Here is an 11,371-nt window from a genome sequence, read left to right as displayed (position 1 = left end):
AACACATATGTGTTCTTCCCTTAAAGCCTTCTTATTGTCCCCAGGAAGAATGGAGGTCCTCTCTTTTCCATGCACATCTTGTTAATGCTTTGTAATAGTAACTTGCGTGGACTGCTATTATTGGCTTCTTTGACTCCCATCTAGGTAGTGATTGGCCCCATCCCCAGATTCATTCTCCCTTGGCTCATATGCCCACAATGCCTGGCACTAGGAGGTTCTCAGAAACTGTGCTTTGAACTTTACATTGTCCTACAAATTGGGAGATTAGGATTCAGATCTCAGCCCTACCTCCAAAATCAATAGTCAATCTGGACAAATTCCTCCCCCATACTGAGCTGCTACTTCTTCTTCTTTCTTCTTCTTCTCCTTCTTCTTCTTCTTCTTCTTCTTCTTCTTCTTCTTCTTCTTCTTCTTCTTCTTCTTCTTCTTCTTCTTCTTCTTCTTCTCCTTCTTCTTCTTTAGTTGTTGGAAAGGACTGGACTATTTGTAAATTTTTATCTGTGGAAATTGAATTAGGCTTTCAAAGTATTTTCCAGCTCTAGAATGTGAGGTTCACAAGTGGTGACACAGTGCTGTAGGTGTCTATTTCTTTCTCCCTGTCTCCCCCTTCTCTTTCAGTTTCTCTCTGTCTCTACCCAATAAATAAATAAATAATAGCATTTTTTAAAGGAAGGCAATTCAGGGTTATGGAGATAGCATGGTGGTTATGCAAGAGTCTTTTTAAAAACATTTATTTATTCCCTTTTATTGCTCTTGTTGTTTTATTGTTGTAGTTATTATTGTTGTCGTTGTATTGGCTAAGACAGAAAGAAGTGGACAGAAGAGGGGAAGACAGAGAGAGGGAGAGAAAGACACCTGCAGACCTGTTTCACCACTTTTGAAGTGACTCACCTGCAGGTGGGGAGCCAGGGGCTTGAAATGGGATCCTTACTCTGGTCCTGCAAGTCTTTTATGCCTGAGACTCCAAAGTTCAATCTTTAGTACCACCACCATAAACCGGAGCTGAGCAATGCCATGGTGAGAGAAAGAAAGAAAGAAGGAAGGAAACAAAGAAGGGACGAAGGAAGGAAGAAGTGGGGGATGGTGTGTCTTACTGACCTCACATTACAGTGTGCAAGGACCCAGGTTCAAGATCCAATCCCCACGTGGAGAGAGACAGCTTCATGAACATAGAAGCAGTGCTGCAGGTGTCTCTTTATCCCCTCCCTCTATCTCTCCTCCCCTCTCAACTTCTCTTTATCTTTATCCAAAATAAATATTTTTAATACTAGAAAAGAAGGAAAAGAAATGACTCAATCATAGGGATAAGGGTGAGTAGACTATAAAGGGCAGAAGGAAATTTGGATAAGTAATAAAACTTCTATATCTTGATTGTGGTGGTGGCTATGGGAGTGTATATATTCTTCATAACTATCCAACAAAGAGAAATATTTTAAATTTTATTTATTTATTGGATAGAGACAGCCAAAAATCAATAAAGAAGGGGGAGATAGGGAGAGAGAGAGAGAGAGAAAAGCACCACAGCACTGCATCACCACTCACAATGTGGGGACCAGGGACTCAAGCCCAAGTCCTTGCACACTGTAACATGCATGCTCAACCAGGTTTGCCACCACCCGGCCCCAAAGAATAGATTTTTTTTTTTTGTCATCTTCAGAGCTTCACCACTGTGGTCCAACTTTTTTTTTCTAGATAGAAAGAGCAATACAAAGAGGCAGATATAATAGAGGGAAAGTTAGCATAGTGCCCAAACTTCTTGCAGTGCATTAAGGATCAGACTTAAATCTGGGTTGCACACACTGCCGTGCACTATCCAAGTGAGCTATTATTGCCATACCCCAAAAGAGTAACTTTTATTACATGTAAACCACACTTCAGTTGTTTTTGTTTAATGAAGCCATTAAAGAACCCAGGATGGATGTCAGAAGAGGGACACAGATACAAGACTGTGCTTTGGCCACAGAGAGTTAATGGGTGCTCTTTGGCATTGTCTCAGGTCTGTATTAGGGTGGTTGAAATGTACTCCCTTTTGAGCATGTACAAATAGCTACTGGGGCAGGACCCCAGAGGAAGCCCTGGCAGGAGGGAAGCTGAATTTCCTTACCAGGTACTTATTTCTTGGCCAGAATATTGTCTTGTTTTCTGGTAAAAATGAAATGTTCAGTGACTTGCTGAGGTAACAGGTGGAGCTGAGCTTTCAGATCTGAGGTATGCACCACCCCATCCCAACATGTGACTGGGGTCTCTACACCACCATTTTTACAATTCCTCTGGCACCTAATCTCATCTCATGCCCTTCTCCAATCTCAGGATTTATTCCAGTAGAAACGAAGGTGGGTCAGTATTTAACTTCTAAGTTGCTTGCCAACTGCCTTATTTTGGCTGGCAGTAGCCTCTAGGAATCTGTACCCCTTCCCAGATGGAGGACATCTGCAAGGAGAGGGCTCAGGAAAGGGCCAGTTCTCCCAAAGCCCACCCATATATACATAACCTGCCTATGAGAAGACCCTCACCACTATTCTCACTGTCCCTCTGGACAGGCCTCTTAGTGCAATTGTTGACTCAGAAGCAATCCCCAAGAGTCAGCAGTGTGCTAGATAGAGTTGCATACCCTGAAAGCACCATACCCTTGGCCAATAATTGGTGCTCCTGCCCCCACAAAATTAGCCAGCAGGGTGATGGAATAGTATACATAAGGGATCTGGGTTAGGTGAAGCAAGACTCAGTTCCAGTTCCAGTTACTAGCTTTAGACAAATGGTTTAACCTCTGGGGTCTCTGTTTCCTCATTTGCATAATGAGAATGCCCTTCATTCTGACACCTGATAGAATGTGAGTGAAAGTAGATGAAAACATAAGCAAAGTTCCTAGGAAGTTGCTCACTGATTCTCAGTTAGCATTACAGTAATTCCTGTGGGAGAAAGATAGAAACAGATAATTCACAATGAACTCTGGGAGGGCTTTGAAGTAGCCATGACCTCAACCTCAGAGCTGGAAAGGAAGAAGTCTCTATTGAACAGGTAGCAGGGATTGAACTAGGGAGCATACAGTCAGAGACCTTGAGATATGAAAAAGAAAAGGAGTGGTCCAGGAGGTGGAGTAATAGATAAAGCATTGGACTTTCAAGCATGAGGTCCCGAGTTCAATTCCCAGTAGCACACGTACCAGAGTGATGTCTGGTTCTTTCTCTCTCTCTCTCCTCTTATCTTTCTCATTAATGAATAAATAAAATCTTTAAAAAAGAAAGCAAGGAAGGAAGGGCGGGAGGGAGGGAGGAAGGAAGGGAGGAAGGGAAGGAGGAAGGAAAATAAATAAATATTAAAAAAACAAAGAAAAAAAAGAAAGTACTCAAGGGGTCGGGCGCTAGTGCAGTGGGTTAAGCGCACATGGTGCAAAGCACAAGGACCAGCATAAGGATTCCAGTTGGAGGCCCTGGCTCCTCACCTTCAGGGGGGTCGCTTCACAAGCAGTGAAGCAGGTCTACAGGTGTCTTTCTCAACCCCCTCTCTTTCTTCCCCTCCTCTCTCCATTTCTTTCTGTCCTATCTGGCAACAATGACATCAATAACAACGACAATAATAACCACAACAACTATAAAACAAAAAGGGCAACAAAAAGGAAATTAAATAAATAATATATATAAAGAAAATATTCAGGGGCCAGGTAGCAGTGCACCTGGTTAAGTGCACGTTACAATGCACAAGGACTGGGGTTCAAGCCCCTAGCCCCCACTTGTAGGAGGAAAGCTTTGCGAGTGGTGAAGCAGTGCTGTAGGTGTCTCTCTGTCTCTCTCCTTCTCTGTCTCCCCCTTCCCTCTCAATTTCTGGCTGTCAAATAAATAAAGATTAAATATTTTAAAAAAGAAAATATTCAAAGAAAGACAAAGGAGTTAGCATAATGGTTATGCAAAGGGACTTTCATGCCTAATGTACCAAAGGTCTCCTGGTCAATCCCCAGTCTTCTTGGGACTGCCCCTCACCTGGATTTTCATTCTTTCCAAGAAGTGGAAGATTCCAGCTCCTTGAGGACTCAGATCTGTAGCTCAGGAGACCCTGTCAGGGGGAGAAGCAGAAATGTAAAGGCAAAGAGAGAGCTGGTGAGGGGACAGATAAATACTAGAAGACAAAAAAGAAGCATGAGGATAGAAGAGAAGGCAGGATAAACCTTTCTCTTTATGAGGCCCCACAGCAAAAGCATGAAAAACAGGCTCAAAAACTCTGCAAGGATGATTCCCTGTCCCAGTCTGCCTGGATCTGTCCTCAATTTAGTACTGCAAGTCCCAAGGCCTTGGACCCTTTCCAGTCTCTAGGGGTAGTGATTAGTCCCAACTCACCCTCTTCTAAAGGCTCAGGAGGGACAAGTTCAGGTCCCACCATGGCTGGCCAGCTCCTCCAGGGTCTCTGTGAAGAATGACTCCCCAGACTCTGCAGGGCAAGCTTCTGTCAGTCTCCCCAGGAATTGGCAGATGTGGTGCCTGATTCCCCCAGCACTAATCCGCCACAGGGATTAGGTCCCAGCACTGGGGAAGGGGACACATCTGTCAGGAAGACTGGACAGCACCACATGATCCAAGATGTTCCAGGCTAACAGGCAAAGGCATTTCTGCAAATCCCAAGAGTAGGAGAGATCTCCACAATTAACTTTTCAGTTAAGTCCAAGAAACCTGGGATTCCAAAAAACCCAGTTTGAAGACCACTAGGCTCAGCATAGTTGTTAAACATTCAGATAATGTGGTTCAAATCCCAGTTCTGTCACTGCTTGTACAGCCTTAGATAAGTCATACCCTCTTTATGTCTTCATCTGTAAGATGGGGACAACTTGTTAATATGAGGACTAAACTACCGAGTGTTTGTAAAGCTGATTGTTCAGGATCTGGCACCTGGTATATTCCATAAAGGCCAGCTTCTTTAAAAAATAATAATAGTTAAGCACACATAGTGCAAAGCACAAGGACTGGCATAAGGATCCCAGTTTGAGCCCCCGGTTCCCCACCTGCAAAGGAGTCACTTCACTGGTGGTGAAGTAGGTCTGCAGGTGTCTATCTTTCTCTCCTCCTCTCTGGGTCTTCCCCTCCTCTCTCCATTTCTCTCTATCCTATCTAACAATGACAACATCAATAACAACTACAACAACAATAAAAACAACAAAAGTGAAAATAAATAAATATAATAATAATATTAATTAATTAATTAATATGAGACAGAGAGAACCAGAGTATCATTCTGGTACATGCAATGTTAGGGATCAAACTTAGAACCTCATACTGAGAGTCCACTGTACTGCCTATATGGCCACAGGGCTAGCTTTTTTTCTCTTTCTTTTTTCTTGCCACCAAAGTTATCACTGGAGCTCAGTGCCTGCACTATGAATCAACCACTCCTTTTGGCCATTTTTTCCTTTTCCTTTTATTTTTAACTTTAAAAGACAGACAGAAATTGAGAAGGAGGAGAGATAGAAAGAGATGGAGGCGTGAAGAGAAGAAGGCAGGGAGTAAGAGAGAGAGAGACCTGTAGCACTCCTTCACCTCTTATGAAATTTCCTCCCTGCAGGTGGGAACCAGGGGCTCTTGAAACTGGGTCCTTGTGGATGGTAATGTATGCACTTTAGCAGGTGTGCCATTGCCCAGCCCCAGACTTCTTTTTATGACTTATTTTAATTTTTTTTTGGTAATTTAATATTGATTTACAAGATTTTTAAATCATAGAGGTATAATTCCATACAGCTCCCACCACTAGTGTTCTATGTCCCATCCTCTCCATTGGAAACTTCCCTACTGTTTACCCCTCTGGGAGTATGGACCAGAATTCTTTTTGGGGTGCAGACAGTAGGAGTTCTGAGTTCTGTAGCTGCTTGCTTCTCCACTGGACATGGGCATTGGCAGGTTGACCCATACCCCCAAGACTATTTTTATCTTTCCCTAGTGGGGTAGAGCTCTGGAAAGGTGAGGTTCCAGGAAGCATTGATGAGACCATCTGCCCAGGAAAGTCAGGATGATTCCTGCAACATGGTGGCTGAAATTCAGTAAGATGGAAAGCAGGAAAAAATGTTTAATAAACAGGAACCATAATGTAGGAGTAGGGACCTTAGGGTGGGAAGAAGCTAAGAAGTCTATTTTAGGAATGTTTCTAGGAGCTTATGTCTAGTAATCTTTGCTTTAGCTTGTTATCTAACATAGAAGTGGACTAGAAATATTGTATGACTTGATTTTTTTAAATTTCTTTATTGGGGGATTAATGTTTTACAGTCGACAGTAAATACAATGGTTTATGCATGCATAACATTTCTTATTTTTCCACACAACAATACAACCCCCACTGAGTCCTCTGTTATCCTATTCCAGGACCTGAACCCACCCCCTGCTACCCAACTCAGAGTCTTTTTTTTTTTCTTTCTTTCTTAGGGGATTAATGTTTTACAGTCAACAGTAAATATGATAGTTTGTGCATAGCATTTCTCAGTTTTCCACATAGCAATAAAACCTCCCACTAAATCCTCTATCATCCTTTTCCAGGGCCTGTACTCTCCCCTACCCACCCACCCACTCCAGAGTCTTTTAACTTGGTGCAATACACCAACTCCAGTCCAAGTTTTGCTTAGTGTTTTCTCTTCTGATCTTGTTTTTCAACTGCCTGTGAATGAAATCATCCCGTATTCATCCTTCTGTTTCTGACTTATTTGACTTGACATGACTTCTTCAAGCTCCATCCAAGATGGGCTGAAAATGGTGAAATCACCATTTTTACTCTGAAAATGTCCAATAGTTAGTTATAGTTTATCTATCTCTTTATTTAGCTCCTTTGTTTCTTTATTGATTTTCTGCCTGGATGATCTGTCAAGTTGAGAGAGTGGGGTGTTTAAGTCCCCTTCTACTTCTGTATTGCTGTTAATATATTCCTGTAACTCTTTCAGCAGTTATTTGATGTAATTAGATGGCCTCTCCTTGGGTACATAGATGTTGATAATCATTAAGACCTCTTGAATAATCCTCTGAGCACTAAGTAATGTCCATCCCTATATTTTTAAATTTTATTTATTTTAAGGTCTATCATGTCAGTTATGAGCATAGCTGTTCCTGTCCTTTTTTGTGGTCCTTTGGCTTGTATGGTAGGTTTCCAACCTTTCACTTTGAATTTGTGTTTGTCTTGTTGAGTTAGGTGGGATTCCTGTAGACAACATATGGTTGGGTTGTGTTTTCTGATCCATCTTCCTACTCTGTACCTTTTAATAGGTGAATTCATGGCATTGACAGTATAGATTGAAGATATTTTAATGCCCATTATTGTATATTTTTACAGTGTTCTGATATATGGCATATTCAAGGTGCTGACTGTTTATAGGAGACCTTTCAGAACTTCTTTCAGGGCAGAGTTGGTGATAGTTGATTCTTTCAACTGTTGCTTGTCTGAGAAGGTTTTGATGCCTCCATCTAGTCTGAATGACAGTCTAGCAAGGTACAGTAGTCTTGGTTGAAAGACTTTCTCATTGAGCACTCAATAGATGTCTTGCCATTCTTTTCTGGCCTGTAGTGTTTGTGTGGAGAAGTCTGCTGCTAATCATATGGGTTTTCCTCTGTAGGTGAATCTTTGTTTTCTCTTGCAGCCTTCAGGGTCCTTTCTTCATCCTTATTCTTTTCTATTCTAAATATGATGTGTCTTGGTGTCTTTTAGTCTGGGTTAATTCTGTTTGGGACCACCTGGGCTTCTTGAACCTTTATGTCTTTTATGTTGTCTAGACTAGAGAAGTTCTTAGCTATTATGCTTTCTTCCCCTCCCTCTCTTTCTTCCTCTGATAAGCCAATAATGTGTATATTATTTCTTTTGAAGTCATACCATAGGTCTCTGTTGTTGTTTTCAGTATCTCTTAATCTCTTTTTGAGATCTTTTCTTTCTTAGTTTTCTCTAATTCATCCTCAATCTTGCTAATTCTGTTTTCTGCCTCATTTATTCTGTTCTTTTTCCCCTCTGTTTTCTATAGCTCAGCTATTTTGTTACCCTTTTCTGATACTGTATTTTTTCAGCTAGTTGTGTTCTTAGCTCAGCTATTTCAGCTTTCAGCTCTCTAATTAACTTGACATAGTGCTTTCTTTCAGAGTCTCTTTTGGTGTTTCTGTATTGATAATGACAATTCTGTCAAACTCTTTCCTCACTCCTGTGACTAATTCCTTAGCTAGCATTTGGATGTTGATCTCATTCTTCTGTTTCTACCTTTGGGGGGCTTTGAGCTGGAATTCTGTCCTGGTTCATTTGTCCAGTATTTCTCCTTGGTTTAACCATTATTATAGTATGTCATGAGGTTCTTCTCTCAGTACTTTTCAGTCCACTGATCACTTTTGCCTGGATTGAGTTGTGTCTAATTAAGGTACTTAAAGAGTTCACAGTTGTGGAAATATACAGTTGTTTCAATGTTATCTCAATCCCTGGGTTGAAGAACAATGGCTGTTAAAGCCTCTTTTGTTCTTTTTCTTCCCTGTAGGATATGGTAGCTTGAGGGCTTTTTACCTATAAGTAGGTTTTTTAGCTTATTCACTCACTCCTGACCAAGAGATAAAACAGAGTGGGGGAGAGATGGCACAGTGGTTATGCAATGAAACTCCCATACGCCAAGTATACAAAGTTCCAGGCTCAGTTCAGTTTCTCTGCCAAGCCAGGCAGTACTGCTGGGCCCTGTGAATTTCTAAGCAAGTCCCATTTGTAGTCTGTAGGTTCTGAGGCAATCATCCACCATGTTCTCATCAGGAGAACAATGTGGAAAGGCTCCCACTACACAGCCCCACCACTAGACCACTGGGGTGTAGATCTTATCCTGAGTTTCCTGGTCAGTTTTCTGCCTCCTAATGTCAGCACAGGGCCTCCCCCCTGCTGCTCCAGCCTCTGAGGGCAGTAGCAAATGGAGACTCATGGTTGCATTTGGTGAGTCTTAGGGGAGTCCTCTCCTTGCTTCAGCAGTCTCTTTGTTGGAATAACAGACTAACGGTGGCTCAACTGTCAAACTGCCAGACTGTTACCAACCACTTGGGAGTAGATATGGGCTTTATCCCCAGGAATCTCTCCTTAGGCTCCTCTCTGTCCACAAGCCACACGTGTTTTCACTCACCTGCGACTTGGTGTGTTCCCAAAGTATCCCAGTCTCGTTTTTTGCGGTCTCAGGTGACCTTTGATCTTCCTTGTTCTTTAGAGAAGTTTCTTAATTGGGTAGAGCTGGAGGTCTGGGCAGAGTTGTGGTCTCTGGATGCTCTGGTGATTTGGTGGATTCCCAAAGTAGTTCCAGTCCTGTCTTATTGCAGTCCCATGTGGTTGCCCGTATGACTTGATTTTAATGCCACTATTTCCCTCTCCCCACAATTTCTATTCAGCTCCTAAGACCTCCAATGAGTATTCTAGAAAGTCCATTGATTTTAGTGGTACAAAAAAGAAAATAAGGGTCAGGAGATAACTCACTCAGTAGGGCACACACTTCGCCATGCCCAGGACCTGAGTTAACATACTCAGCACCACAGAGAAGCATCATGCACAACACCAGGAGTAGGTTCTGTGAACAGTGGATCTGTACTGTGGTGTTTATACTTTCTCTCTCTCTTCCTTTTTATCTCTCACTACCTATCTAGAAAAAAGGAGGACAAGGAGGAGAATTATCTTGGATCAGAGGAACTGCACAGGCATGAAGCCCCAGCAAAGCTCTGGCAGGGGGGAAAATGTGTCTTCTAGGCATTAGGTATGGGTGCGCATTGGAATTTCCTGGAGAGCTTTTAGAAACTACTGGTGTGGAGGACTTCCGGAGGCGGAGCTACGAGCAGCAGATCACTTCCTCTCCTCTCCTCTCCTCTCCCAGATCAACTAGGAATACCAAAGGAGACCACCCGGGACCAAAAAGAGACAGAACTAGAATGACTACAGGAACCCAGTAAATCACCGAATCTGGAGCAGTGACAGGAGGGGACACCAGGAGACAGAGATCTAACCAGGAAACTCAGAAGACCTATACCTCGGTGGCATAGCTGAGGGGCTGTGAAAGTCTCTTTGCATAACCACTGGATTATCTCTGCCACAACCTGCTTTATCTCTTGGTCAGGAGTCAGTGATTAAGCTAAGAAGCCTATTGATAGTTTAAAAGCCCTCAGGCTCCCATAGCCTACAGGGAAGAAAAAAAAAAAGAAAGAGGCTTTTAAACCACTGAGCTCCAACTCAGGCATTGAAATAACTGTTAACTTCCATCACTGTGAACCCTTTAATTAACTTACTTAGACACAAGTCAATCCAGGCAATAGTGATCAATAATTTGAAAAGTACTGATAAAGGGAACTCATAACATAATATATAAAATGGTTAAAACAACAAGAAAAAATATTGGAGAATCCAACCAGGACAAGAGTCCAGCTAAAAGTCCTCCAGAGGGTGAAGCACAAAATAACGAGTTCAACATCCAAACATTAGCTAAGGAAATAATAACAGGAGTGAGTAAAGAATTTGAAAAAATAGCAATCAGAAATGGAGGAACAACAAATAAGAATATGGAAGAAAATACTAATTATCTCATGGTTATTAGAGAGCTGAAAGCTGAAATAGCTGAGCTAAGAATGCAACTAGCTGAACAAGCTAAAACAGTATCAGAGCAGGGAAACAAAATAGATGAACTCCAGAAAGAGTAAAGGGCAGAGAGAATAGAATCAATGAGGCTGAAGACAGAATTAGCAAGACTGAGGATGAATTAGAGACAACTAAAAAAGAAGTAAGAGATCTCAAAAAGAGATTAAGAGATGCTGAAAACAACAACAGAGTCCTATGGGATGACTCCAAAAGAAACAATATATGCAGTATTGGCATACCAGAGGAAGAAAGAGACGGAGAGGAAGAAAGCATTTTCCAGGCCATAGTAGCTGAAAACTTCTCTAGTCTAGACAACATCAAAGACATAAAAATTCAAGAAGCCCAGAGGGTCCCAAACAGAATTAACCCAGATTTAAAGATACCAAGACATATCATACTTAGAATGGAAAGGAATAAGGATAAAGAAAGGATGCTGAAGGCTGCAAGAGAAAAACAAAGAGTCATCTACAAAGGAAAACCCATAAGATTAGCAGCAGACTTCTCCATACAAACACTACAGGCAAGAAGAGAATGGCAAGATACCTATCGAGTGCTCAATGAGAAAGGCTTTCAGCCAAGAATACTATATCCTGCTAGACTGTCATTCAGACTAGATGGAGGCATCAAAACCTTCTCAGACAAGCAACAGTTGAAAGAATCAACCATCACCAAGCCTGCCCTGAAAGAAGTTCTGAAAGGTCTCCTATAAACAACCAGACCACCACAAATAGGACATATATCAAAACACTCTAAAATTATACAAAAATGGCGTTAAAATATCTTCAATCTT

This window comes from Erinaceus europaeus, chromosome 13, assembly GCF_950295315.1.
Source record: "Erinaceus europaeus chromosome 13, mEriEur2.1, whole genome shotgun sequence".
NCBI classification, from domain to species: Eukaryota; Metazoa; Chordata; class Mammalia; order Eulipotyphla; family Erinaceidae; genus Erinaceus; species Erinaceus europaeus.
The sequence above is the reverse complement of the archived record's forward strand: the minus strand, read 5'-3'. Positions refer to the sequence as shown.